Source organism: Hordeum vulgare, chromosome 2H, assembly GCF_904849725.1.
Source record: "Hordeum vulgare subsp. vulgare chromosome 2H, MorexV3_pseudomolecules_assembly, whole genome shotgun sequence".
NCBI lineage: Eukaryota > Viridiplantae > Streptophyta > Magnoliopsida > Poales > Poaceae > Hordeum > Hordeum vulgare.
In genome coordinates this window covers 242210376-242224594 of record NC_058519.1, presented here as the reverse complement: position 1 = coordinate 242224594, position 14219 = coordinate 242210376, and positions in this window count along the sequence as shown.

Genomic DNA, 14219 nt, shown 5'->3' with positions numbered 1-14219 from the left:
GAAAGGAACAACAATTACTTCACGGAAATGCAACACTATGATGCATGATCAAGAAATGGAGATGAGATGTGACAGGGCCAATATAGCTACCATTTCTTAGGTTGAAGCTGGATTTGAATCAGGATTCAAACATCACTTCAACAAGGTATTTTCCGGATACCCTTTTAATTGATTCCACCTGATGCTCATGTATAACTTGTTTTTAACATGCACGAAGATGGCAATTTGAGGTACTCGTTTTGCTAGCTCAAAGTTTGATCATAGTAATTGAAGTGGAATTCAAATAGGAATCAAATTCCAACTCCAAACTATTTATTAAATTTACCCTATTCATCATTTTGCCTATTTGGTGTTGTTAACTTTCTCAAACCAGCATGAAAATGCCATAATCAGATTCTTTGGATTTTTCTGATCCTTTTCTTATATACATTATTTTCATCCGAGTTATATTTTAATTTCTATAATTTTTACAAGTTTTAGCAATTTCTTGGATTTAAATTAAATCAGAAAAGCTATTACTGCGTCACTGTGATGCCATCACTGCGTCAGCAGTCAACAGCGCCTGGGCCAGGTCAAACCTGACCAGTGGGGTCCACTGGTCAGTGACCGAGGGGCTAATCCCGTGTTGACCCGCACTAAGCGGGGTTTGACTCACCAGTGGGGCCCTCTGTTAGCATCTGAAGCATATTAATTAGGGTCCTAATGACCTGCCACGTCGACGACAACAGGAGGGTGGTCGCCGGTGACCAAACCCGCGGCGGAGGCTCGCCGGAGTTGCGCCAACACGCATTACAGAGCACCAAATCGAGCGGGATTTGCTGCTATAGGTTGCTGGCGAAGCGCCTGATCGACCAGGGCCATCAGAAGGAGCTAGAGTCGCTGGAGAGAGTGCCGACGCCGAGCATGCACGGCGACCGGAAGTGGAACTCGTCGGGGAGATGCTCTGGAGGGGGATTTCGAGCGGGAGAGAGAGGGGAAAGCATCGGAGACTCACTGGGGTTCCATTCCTGGCATGGGCGAGGTTGGAGGGGCTCTTTGGCAGCGTATCGATGGCGGCGGATCTCGGTGATCGGAGATGCGAACGGCGACGACGGCGACGCTTCAGGAGACTGCGACTTGATTCATTTGGCATGGAGGAGCTACTCGTCGTGGCGGAGAGAATGGACTGCTCGGGGATGCTTCACTGTGGCCGGAAAGGCGCCGGTGAGCTCAAGAAGAGCTTGGCCATGGCGGGAGGAAGAGGAGAGGGAAGCAGGAGGAGGAAAACAGCGCTAGGTGAGGGGGAAAAGATCCAGGGGCTCATCCACATCGTCTTCATACGCGGATAGGGAGGGAGGATGTGCCTCCAGCGCGAAGCAGGAGGTGGAGCGCATCCCACGCCTCTCCTCGTGGCGAGAGGAAGAGGACGACTGGCACTTGGGCCAGATAGGCTCCAAGTGCTGGGCCAGGGGGGCGACAGATAGACAGGTTTGCTCTATCTCTCTTTTCCTTTCTGTTTTATTTCTTTCTGGCATTTATATTTAGGTTTTAAAATAAATTATTTGACCAAAAATAAAACCCGAAAATGTTATTATGTGACAGAGATAATAATATCCAATGCCACATAAAAGTTTCAACATTTTTGAAACTTTTAAATAGAAGGAATCAAAATAATTCCATTCCAATTAGCTATTTGGTCAACTCAAAAATCCTTTTTCAAAAGTTCCCGTGACCTAGAATTTTGGTTTGACAAATTTATTTTATGTCACTATTTTGCCAAGTATTTGGAACATTTTCTTGGTCCCTTTTAAGGTATTAATTTTTATTGCCTTGTTGTTAATTTTTCAAATCATTGGGGTTTTGATCACTTCCTAATTGTATGGGACCTTGTCTAGCATACTTGTCTATGCAAGGACTACCACACTCCCAAGTTAGAGCTCAAGCATAGGAGCGTAGCTAGTACTTGTTGTACAAGGCTACATTTCAGCCAAAATTCAACTTGTAGATGTGCTGCTCATTTTCCCCACATGAGCATGCCATAAGTTTGTTTGAAATGATGCCTTGGGATGCTAGGGACCCTCTGGAAAGAGGTGGGGGCTTTGGCTTAAGCATAAGTGGGACAAGAGGGGCAAAAATGGTGATCCAAGGGTAAAAATGAGAAGTAGTTACATGGAGCTTCTCTCTAATAATTGACCAGAGGTCATGGAAATGTTACTAGAGGTAAAATGTAACTATATGAAGTTGTGCTAGAAAGTTGAGCTCAAGGGTAAAACTGGAAGGGGCCAAAGTAGCCACTTTGGTGAGTGCACACATGGTGTTTGATGATTGTCAGGGCAACCAGATGAACTTCAATTGATATGAAACTTAACAGGATCAAAAGTAGATGGAATTAAACTTGGACACCAAATTTGGGGTTTGGTGGACAAGGTTTCCCATGTAGACTTGGAAAACCCATCAAATGGGCAGAAATATTCTTGTGCTTACAAAGGTATGCAAATCAATTCCCACAAATCCAATATTTCGTGTGGGGGCATTATTTGAGCATTAAGGCATGCCCAAAAAGTTTGGGATCAATTGGAAAAACTTTATAATGTAAAGTTTCTGAAAGTCAGAAATCAACAAAGAGGGTTTTCAGGGGCTTGGGACAAGTTCTTCTATTCTTCTTGATTCACCACTTAGTGTGGATGCATTACTGGACAATTAGAACATGTCTACCAAATGTGAGCACAATTGGAGAGACTTCGCAATGTAGAGTTGATCAAATTTGGATCTCGACAGATAGGATTTTAGAATAATTACGAGAGTCAAATCAACTTGGATTGAGATGAAACTTGGCAAGATCGTCACATATATCATATGTGACATGCTATACTTTTATTAGAATTTATTGAGAATATTTCTTATAGAAATATTCCAAAAGCTGGAAATAGGCAGGAAAGGTTTTGAAGCGATTCCCCCAATATTTTGAACATGAGCATGTGTTGAAACTCATATATATGAAATATATATGTCCACTCGTTTCCCAAAATTTTCTCAAATATTTTGAAAGTAATAAAAATAACTTTCCTTCATAAGAGACCATTTCTGAGTTCACAGGAAGGCATTGAAATAAAATAGTAAAATAACTTTTAAAATAATAATATTGTGGTTTTGGGAAGCCATTTTGATTACGGGTTTTAAATAAAATCATTGATGCAAAATAAATTCACTAATTTGAGGACTTGTACTACTAACACCATCTAAGGGGTTTTGAAAGCTTAATTCAAAGAAATGCTTTTTGGTGAAAATAATATTTGGTAAAAATAGTTTCTGGTCCTAAACACATGGCATGATCATTAGATAGGAGTTTTGGGCTAAGGAGGTGAGTCTGGAGAGGAACATGAATTATTGAGTATCATACACAAGCATACATGCAAGAAAGCAAACAATAGTCACTTCAAGCATCACATGCATTCACAAAATTTTTAATTGGTCCTAATTTTTTAGAACAGTAAAATTAGTCAGGAGGTTAATAACAGGGTGTTACAAGACGCCTCATAGGCCTTTCACAAAGTACATACCTTGACAAGATATAGAAGAAGTTCAATATGGATAAGGCCAAGAAGGGGTTCTTGCGTGTATTACAAGGTGTGAGGTTGAGTACGACTCAACGCCCGACCACGACAGAAGATAGAGAAAAGATGAGTACCTTCCCCTATGCTTCAACCATATGCTCTATTATGTATGCGATGCTGTGTACCAAACCTGATGATAACCTTTCCATAAGTTTGGTAGGGAGGTACGAGAGTGATCAAGGGGTGGATCACTAGACAACGGTCAAGAACATCCTTAAGTACCCAAAAAGGAGTAAAGATATGTTTCTCATTTATGGATGTGGCTAAGAGCTTGTTGTAAGGGGTTACGTCGATGCTAGCTTCGACACAGATCTGGATGACTCCAAGTCATCAACCGGATACGTGTATATTTTGAATAATGGGGCAGTTAGCTGGTGCAGATGCAAGCAAAGCATCGTGGTGACATCTACATGTGAAGCGGCGTACATAGCTGCTTCGGAAGCAACACATGAAGGAGTCTGGATGAAGGAGTTCATCGCCGACCTAGGAGTGATTCGTAGTGCGTCGGGCCCAAGGACTCTCTTCTGTGACAACACTGGAGCTATTGCCATTGCAAAGGAGCCCAGGTTTCACAAGAAGAACAAGCACAACACGTGTCGCTTCAACTCCATTCATGGATACATACAGGATGGACATATAGATATTTGTAAAGTACATACGGATCCAAATGCTACAGATCTGTTGACTAAACCTCTTCCACGAGCGAAACATGATCAACACCATAACTCTATGGGTGTTCAATTCATCACAATGTAAGTAGATTATTGACTTTAGTGCAAGTGGGAAAATGTTGGAAATATGCCCTAGAGTTAATAATAAAGTGGTTATTATTATATTTCCTGGTTCGTGATAATTGTCTGTTATTCGTGCTACAATTGTATTAATTAGAAACCGTAATACATGTATGAATATATAGATCACAATGTGTCCCTAGTGAGCCTCTAGTTGGCTAGCTCGTTGATAAATAGATGATCATGGTTTCCTGATCATGGACGTTGGATGTCATTGATAATGAGATCACATCATTGGGGAATGATGTGATGGACAAGACCCAATACTAAGCATAGTTCTAGATCGTGTTGTTCGTCTGCTAAAGCTTTTCTAATGTCAAGTATCGTTTCCTTAGACCATGAGATTGTGCAACTCGCGGATACCGTAGGAACTCTTTGGGTGTATCAAACGTCACAACGTAAATGGGTGATTATAAAGATTGGGATTTGTCACTCCGTGTGACGGAGAGGTATCTCGGGGCCCACTCGGTAATCCATCGTCATAATGAGATCAATGTGACTAAGGAGTTAGCCACGGGATGATGTGTTACGGAACGAGTCAAAAGACTTGCCGCTAACGATATTGAACAAGGTATAGGGATATCAACGATCGAATCTCGGGCAAGTATCATACCGGTAGACAAAGGGAATTGCATACGGGATTGATTGAATCATTGACATCGTGGTTCATCTGATGAGATCATCGGGGAACATGTGGGAACCAACATGGATATCCAGACCCCGTTGTTGGTTATTGACCAGAGAGGTGTCTCGGTCATGTCTGCATGCTTCCCGAACCCGTAGGGTCTACACACTTAAGGTTTGATGACGCTAGGGTTATATGGGAATAGTGGACGTGGTTACTGAAGGTAGTTCAGAGTCCCGGATGAGATACCGGACGTCATGAGGAGTTCCGGAAAGGTCCATAGGTAAAGATTCATATATAGGAAGTGAGAATTTGATCGCTGGAAGTGTTTCGGGCGTCACCGGTAATGACCGGGACCACCGAAAGGGTTCCGGGGGTCCAACGGGAAGGGCCACCAACCCAAAGTGCTACAAGGACCAAAAGTGGATGGGAACCAGCCCCTAGGCAGGCTGGTGCGCCACCACTAAGGGCCCAAGTCGCACAATGGGTGGAGACGGGCAAAACCGCAGGCGTGGAGGGCAACCTTGGGCCTCAAGGCCCACCCTAGGGCGCCTCCACCCTTGGTCGCCGTCCTCCTTGCCCATCTAGGGCTGCTGCACCCCTTAGGGTGGGAAACCCTAAGGGTAGGCACCCTCCTCCCTCTCCTCTTACATATAGTGGAGGGTTTGGGGCTGTTTTGAGACACAACTTCTCTCTCTTTCGGCGCAGCCCTACTCCTCCTCCTCCTCATCCTCCGCTGTGCTTGGTGAAGCCCTATGGGAATACCACGCAGCTCCACCATCACCAGGCCATCGTGATGCCAGAGTTTTCCCTCAACCCCTACTCCCTCCTTGCTGGATCAAGGCGTTGGAGACGTCACCGGGCTGCATGTGTGTTGAACGTGGGGGCCCCATTGTTCGTTGCATAGATTGGAATCCACCGCGATCTGAATCGCTGCGAGTACGACTCCCTCATCCGCGTTCTAGCAATGCTTCCGCTTATCGATCTTCAAAGGTATGAAGATCCTCTACCCCTTTGGTCGTTGCTCGTTTCTCCATAGATAGATACTTGTGTGACGTAGGAAATGTTTTGAAATTACTACGTTCCCCAATAATTTACCCGTACTGAGAATTGAATAAGCAATCAATGAATAAAAAAATGGAATATCGGGCGGTAATCATCCCAAATTTTCCAAGAACATAAAGTAGTCCATTCGGGTATCTAAAGCGATGCCTGGGAAGGATAAATGTATAAAACATGCCTTAGTTGGGCGTCTGAGCGACACCGCATAAATGGCTTATAAGAAATAATAAGATGTGTTCCGCAATCAGGCATTTTAGCAACACCATATAAATGGCTAATATGAAACAATAAATGTGCGCCACAGTCAGGTGCCTGAGCGACACCTCATAAAGGGCATATATGAATGAAATGTCTGCCACAGTCGGGTGTTAGAGCAACACTGCATAAAAGGGCTTATATCAAATCATAACAATTTCCATAGTCGGGTGCATGAGCGACACCGCATAAAGGGCTTATATGAAATAAGTGTGTGCCAGAGTCGAGCGTCTGACCAAAACCGGATAAAGGGTTTATATGAAATAAGTGCATGCCACAGTCGGGTGTGTGAGCGTCACCACATAAAGGGCTTATAACATAGTTGTAATAACTAATATCCAAGAGGTACAACCATCCCAGGGATATTCCAGATTCATATACAAAAACAGGTTAGTCCACAACAATAAAAATATGGTCATCCACCATGAGTTACGGTTATACTCATAGTTAAATTAATTTCCTCCAAAGACCTACTCTCAGACCGACACTTGACCTACCCACCCTGTAGTCCTTAACCACGGGCATGGCTATCCGAATAGATATAAAACTCCGCAGATGATGTACTCTTTACCCACGTGTAACGGATTTCATTAGTCAACAAGAAATGTCAACTATTTCCGATTACGATCTTTGAGTTGAAAACACACATGCCCTTAACACACGAGTAACTTCTCAATGCCTAGGGCCACCCACAACATTCATTAAGTAAAATTCTAAGTGGAAAAATTACAATCACCACTAGCATGGGATCAAATTTATACCACAACTATTAAGGGGTGCCCCCCTCTTGGCCCCAGGCCAGAAATACCCATGCCCCTGGACCAAGTGGAATGCCTACTAGATGCATCCCTGGTTTATTCTAGTGTGGCCTCTTTGTACGGTGTGTGCCAAGAAATGGGTTGACGACTTACTGAACTATACCCTACCCATGGCAGGCACAAGTGGTAGTACAAAGAAAGTATGGGAGGTTAGTGGAACAAGACTCGAACTATGGTCAACATAGGAGGCTTATATATTTCTTCCATGGTTAGCACACAACCGATTATCTTCGTAGGTTATCTGATAGAGTCACTCCTATCATGCCCACTACACCTCCACGGCTCATCCCCATCACAACTGGATACCCGTCCCACGGTGGTGTTTACCCGAGACATGACCTTCGTCCGGTTTTCATCCGGTTAGCATTGACAAGTGTGGCATGAAGAGGTGACTACTGTGATATGTACTTCATGTTTGACAGAAATAGAGTTTTCATCATAAACAAAATGCATGAAATATCACCATGTAATTATGCTTACTTCATCACCAAAACCGTGCAAATCAAGCACCACCAAAATTTACCACTCAACCAATTCATATCAATTTTCAAGATGCTTGTCTTGATTTTATAGAAGGTAGGCTTCACTCCAAAACTTTTGAATGCTTAATCTCCCCTCCATTTCTGATTTTAAAAAATATTCAAATCAACACACCATTCCAAAACAGTACTTGCAAGTTGTTTGGATTTTTTTAAATAAATACTAAAATAAACTAGAGGAAATTTGAAGAGGGTGGAAAAAAGAATCAACTCATTTGTATCTGTGGTTAAAAAGATGTGGCTTCTGTGCAGGGGAGACAACAGAAAAGAAACAGAAAAGAAAACATTCCACAGTGAAATACGCCTTCTGTGCAGGGGAGACATACTTGAAGGAAGACACCTCCACTAACCGCTCAACCCACGTCATTAGGTCACTAACAATGGACCCTCCTCGCCCACTGGTCATGTTTGACCAGTTAGCGTGTCTTCTCCTTTCCCTGGTTGAGAGTGGCGAAGCTCCAACGCTCCTCGCCGGTGAACAACAGCAAAATCCTAGCACCAGAATGCGGGAATGGATCTAGAGGGTCCTCACGGTCCTCTCGGTGGTCGCCAGGTACGGGGAGGTGGACAAGGCGGTCAGTGACAACATCTCCGGTGAACGACGGCTATAGAAGGGGTGGGCTTCGACCTATGGAGTTTCTCGAGCTACGATAGGAAGAGGAATGTCTTTGCAGGGTCTAGGCAATGCTTCTGGTGCAGAGAAGGAGGGTGGATAGGCTCTCGTCAGGTCGAATTTAAAGACAGAGAGGAGAAATCCGTGTGTCTCAATTAGCTTCTAAGTAAAACACCAAGTCCAACAATATTTTTCCAAAAGTTCTATTGGAGGGGAATAATTTTTAAGATGCAATGGAAAAAATGGTTCTGAAACCAAGAGAAAACCCAAAAATAAAAATTAATATTCCTGGAAAATTAATTTTATTAATAAAATCATGGTAAATATTTTGGGGTGTTAGACACAGGGTAATCATAAGTTTGTTGTTTGTTGAAATTAGAACAACAACTAAGCACTAGTCCACTCACATATCAAATTATCAAACTAGCGAATGCAATCAACTCAATATGGTGAATATGACTAGACAGAAATTCACATGTGTCCTTGGGAGTGCTTGCTTAATATAAGATTACTTGGAGGCCTGTCCTTTTCTATAGAAAGGATTGAGGTACCTTGCTACAACTTTACTACTGTTGTTACTTGTCACTTGTTACGAATTATCTTGCTACAAAACTAACTATCACTATTACTTACAACACTTGCGGATAACAACTTGCTGAAATCCGCTTGCCATTTCCTTATGCTCCTCGTTGGGTTCAACACTCTTACTTATCGAAAGTACTATGATTGATCCCTTATACTTATGGGTCATCACTGGCTGCTATATTCTCACACGCGAATTTTCTTAAACCAAGATTCCTGTTAATGAGGACCGAATGCCACTAGACGGTAACCCACATCCAATGTCGGGTGTTCATCCCCTTAGCCATTCTGGGCTATGCCCCATACCCAACACTTGGATGGAATGATGTCCCTCCTGGCAATCATGCACAACCTAACAATAATGCTTCCTAGGAGAATAATTGTCAGAAAGACACTGGCTGGGGATAATGGGCACAGGAAGCCCAGGAACAACCAATACCTCCGCAAAAAGAACCAGAGCAAGGACGTGACCAAAACTCCATGATCCTAAACCCCTCCCTTTGGTCTAGAGATAATGAAGTGGACATGGAGGAAGTCCAGCAGCCAATGCATGATACGTCTCCAACGTATCTATAATTGTGAATTGTTCCATGCTGTTATATTATCATCGTAAGATACTTTCTAGGTCACAATTCACCAATTTGTATTATTTTTAACACTATCCTATGAACCCACTGCCCGATGCCAGTTGTTTTCTGCGTGTTTTTAGTTTTCCAAGTTTTCAGTAACAAACAAAGTCCAATTGCAACGAATCTTTTTTATTAATTTTTTGGACCAAAAGAAGACTTGGAAGCTTCAGGAGGAGACATGAAGCCCCACAAGGAGCCTACAAGGCAACAATGCAAGACCAGGGGGTGGCCGCGCCATGATGCCTTATTGTTTGCCCGTGGCCCCTGTTGCCTCATTCTTTGGCCCATAAATTCCCAAATATTCAAAAAACTCTAAAAACATCCATAAAACACTTTTTACGCTGCTAATAATGTTTGTTCCATAGCGACCCCATTTGGAGCTCCGTTCCGCCACTCTACCGATTGGGGGATCAATCACGGAGGGCCTGTTCATTAACCCTTGTGCCCTTGTGATGATGTGTGAGTAGTTCACCATAGACCTACGGGTCTATAGTTAGTATCCAGATGGCTCTCTCTCTCTCTCTCTCTGTCTCTATCTCCGTGTCTCTCTCTCTTGATCTTGATCTTCAATACAATGATCATCGCATCTTTGCTTTGATCTATCTCATGTAATTCTTTTGTATGGTCTATTTGTTGGGATCTGATGAATTATGGGTTTATGTTCAGATTATTCACGAAAAGTATTTGAATCTTCTCTAAGTTTTAAGATTCCAATTTTCATGATCATCATAGCTTCGTAAATCTATTCGATCTACTCAATTGCTTTGGCCAACTAGCTTGATCTTTCCTCAGTGGTAGATGTGCGTTGTAGTGGGTTCAACCTGATGAATTTATGTATTCTAGTGATAAAACGGTGGAGTTTATACATATTGGTTGGGTTTACTCTGTCTACATCATGTCATCATTGCCCAAGTATTACTCTGTTTTACTTAATACTCTAGATGCATGCTTAGCGGTTGATGGGTGGAGTAATAGTAGTAGATGTAGGAAAGAGGCATCCTATATTATTATGGATGTGATGACTATATACACGTGATCAATGCCGTGAAAATCGCATAACTATCCACTATTCTATCAATTGACCAACAGTAATTTATTTACCCACCATATGTTGTTGTCATGAGAGATGACACTAGAGAACACTATGGCCCCCAGGTCTATTCACTTATATATTCCAAAAACATATAATTTACTTACAGTTATTATTTGAATTTTATTTTATTTTGCAAATCACAACTATCTACAATTATCTACACACCTCAATCGCTTGCAAATAACGAGATCAAGGGGATTGACAACCCTCTCGCTTGCATTGGGTGCAAGTTGTTTGCTCTTTTGTGTGCAGCCGTTGAAGACTGTTGAGGATTGATACTGATATTTGTTCAAAAATCCTTGGTTTCTTAATCGAGGGAAATACTTACCCGCATTGTGCTGCTATAACCCGTTCCTCTTCGTGGAAAACATGACACATATCACAAGCGTGAGGAAGGATTTCTCGCGCCATTGCTGGGGAATATCATCACCAACTATCAAGTAACTTCACACAGATTGTCATTCACTTGTTCTTCTTCTTATTTTATGTTATATATTGCTTGCTTAAAAAAATTAAAAATACAAAAATATTTATCTTTTCTAGTTTACTTGCCTAACCGTGCTATCTTTCTCTTTTTCACACCAAAACAAAAACTAAAATGCAAAGATTAAGATAAATGGATCCTCATCCATTAGCTAATCTTTTCAAAGGACCCGTTTATGTTGAAACAATTGCTAGTGAGACTTCACTAGATTATCTTTATGAGGTCTTGCATGAAAATCATGAATCTAATAATTGTGAAATATATAAAGTGATTCATGATAGTTCCTTGAATGAAAAGAATGATTGCCATGTTGCTAGTATAAATTCTACGAATATAAATTGTGCTAATGATCATGATTGGGGTGATAATCATGAAGTTGCTTGTGATCTTTATAAATCAAAGATTCATGATGAATCCATTATTGATTCATATTTGCAACACTACTAAAAGTGGGTTTGGAAGAGCATCAACTTTAGGTAATAATGATCCCACTACCTTGGAAGATTATAAGACTTATATGTATATGCATCATAAAGGTGATGTTTTACATTATAGCTATATTGTTAAATTTGTATATGATCCTACATGTAAATATTATGAGAGAGGAAAATATGGTTATAGAAATTTTCATGTTACTCACTTACCTCTCTTGATGTTTAGATTGTTATTGCTTCAATCTTCGTACTTGCATATACTAGACATTAATTGTCTTGAAATTTTTTTGCTTAATAAATGACTATGAATAGGAAGCATGTTAAACTTAAATGTGATTTTGACATGATTTATTATGCTCTCTTCGTCCTTCAATTCTAGTCTTTTACGTGAGCATCCTTATTATCTCAAGCATATCTTAATGGCTATAAAGAAATAGCTTGTTAGGTGACAATCCAATAGTTATCATTTATTTCTACTTTGGTGTGATGACATGATTATTTACTATGCAATTATCATGTTATTGTGTTTAAATTATTTTTTGTGCCAAGTAAAGCCTTTGGGATCACTTGTATGATAAGTATAATTGATATGGTGCAAAAACAGAAACTTTGACGTCCACTGGAGAATTTCCCTGGTTTCACTGGAACTTCTTTTATAAATGAAATTTTTACACAGTATTTCCGTAAAAGTTCCTCGGTCTTTCATAAGGTTTCATAAATTTTGGAGTCACGGAAGTAGAGGTTCATTACTGATTACTACAGACTCTTCTATTTTAGACAAGTTATGTGCTTTCTTGCATAGTTTGCTTGTTTTGATGATGCTATGGATTTCATTGGGGGTATAAGCAATGGAGAAGTTATAATATAGTACCTATTATGCACTTATGTAATAAGAATCAATTTACAACAGTAACCAAGTATTTTTTATGTTGCTTATACTAACGAACCTCACAAAGTTTTGTTGAGTTTTGTGTGATTGAAGTTTTCAAGTTTTGGGTGTTATCATGATGGACAATGAAATAAGGTAATATTGGGGATGCCCAAGGCAAACCAAGGTAATATTTTAGGAAGATTCAAGCTTCTAAGCTTGGGGATGCCCCGTAAGGCATCCCCTCTTTCGTCTCAATCCATCGGTATGTCACTTGAAGCTTCATTTTCATTCAGCACATGATATGAGTTTTCCTTGGAGCGTCATACTTTGATTTTTATTTTTAGTTTTCCACAATCATATTTTTGTGGACGCACCAACCTGAAAGAGATACAAATTAATCATTATTTGTTAGAACACTCTTTGTGCTTCACTTATATCTTTTGAGCTAAACAATTGCTCTTATACTTCACTTATATAATTTTGAGCATGGTGGCGTGTAGATTTTATAGAAATATTTGACCTCTCATTATTCACTTACATTTTTTTGAGAGTTAATAAATAGATGTGGTAATTTGGACGGGTCATAAAGCTAGTCCAAGAATAATAAGTATCCAATGGATGATAATCAAAACCATCATGCCACACATAAAGAGAAGTTGTGGGTTATTGATATTGATGTGGTAATGTGGAAAAGGTGTGAGTTCATAATTGTTGGTTTGTAGAAATAGTGGTATTAAAAGGTGTTAATTCCTTGTTTCTCTGAATATTTAAAAGGAACGGCATGGTTGTGTGAGAATTTCTATTCCTCGTTGAAATCCTAGCGTTGTTTCGAGTCAGAGTTGCGCGATGGTTAACTCCTCCCAAACCTCTCCCTCGGTTCATACGTATAAGAGTTCTTCATGATGAATGTGAAACCTTGGACATACGCACTCTCACATCCTCATATTTTTCTAGCCTCTTCGGTGTCGTGCATTGCGCAGTCTCACCTTGAGTATCGATGCGAATTTCGTCCGTGCTTTCAAACCCCATGGCATGATATGCTCTCTCACACATATACCTTTATTTATCTTCCTCAGAAAACACCATACCTACCAATCATGGCATTTATATAGCCATTCCGAGACATATTGCCATACAAAATCCACCGTTACATCATATAACTAGTTCATTCATCATCATATAGAGCTAACATAGCCTTTGTGGCAAAACCACCATTCATTACATTGCTGATATATAACACGCTAGATCATTGTACATCCTGGTACACTACCAGAGACATTCATATTCAGTAATATGGAGCTTTCATGAGTTGTTAGGAAATATAAGTGTGATGATCATCGTTATTAGAGCACTATCCCAATGAGGAAAGTATGATGGAGACTATGATTCCCCCACAAGTCGGGATGAGACTGCGGATGAAAAATAAAAAAATGGGGAGGCCAAGTGATCCCACCATCAAAGAAATAATAAAAAAGTACTAATAATAAAATGAATGAATGAAAAAGGAATGAGAGTAAAAGATATACGAGACTTTTCTACTATCCTTTACCACACTTGTGCCTCAAAGTGGCACCATGTACCTCATGTAGAAACTCTCATGATATGTCATTTTGATATGCTATTGGGAATTATATTATGATTACTATAAAATTGTCTTGCATATTCCGATGACGGGCTTCCTCAAATGCCCGAGGTATTCATGAGCAAGAAAGTTCGATGCGCACCCCACTTAGCTTCATTTGAGCTTTCATACACTTATAGCTTTAGTGCATCATTTGCGTGGCAATCACTACTCCTTGCATTGACATCAACCGATGGGCATATCCATAG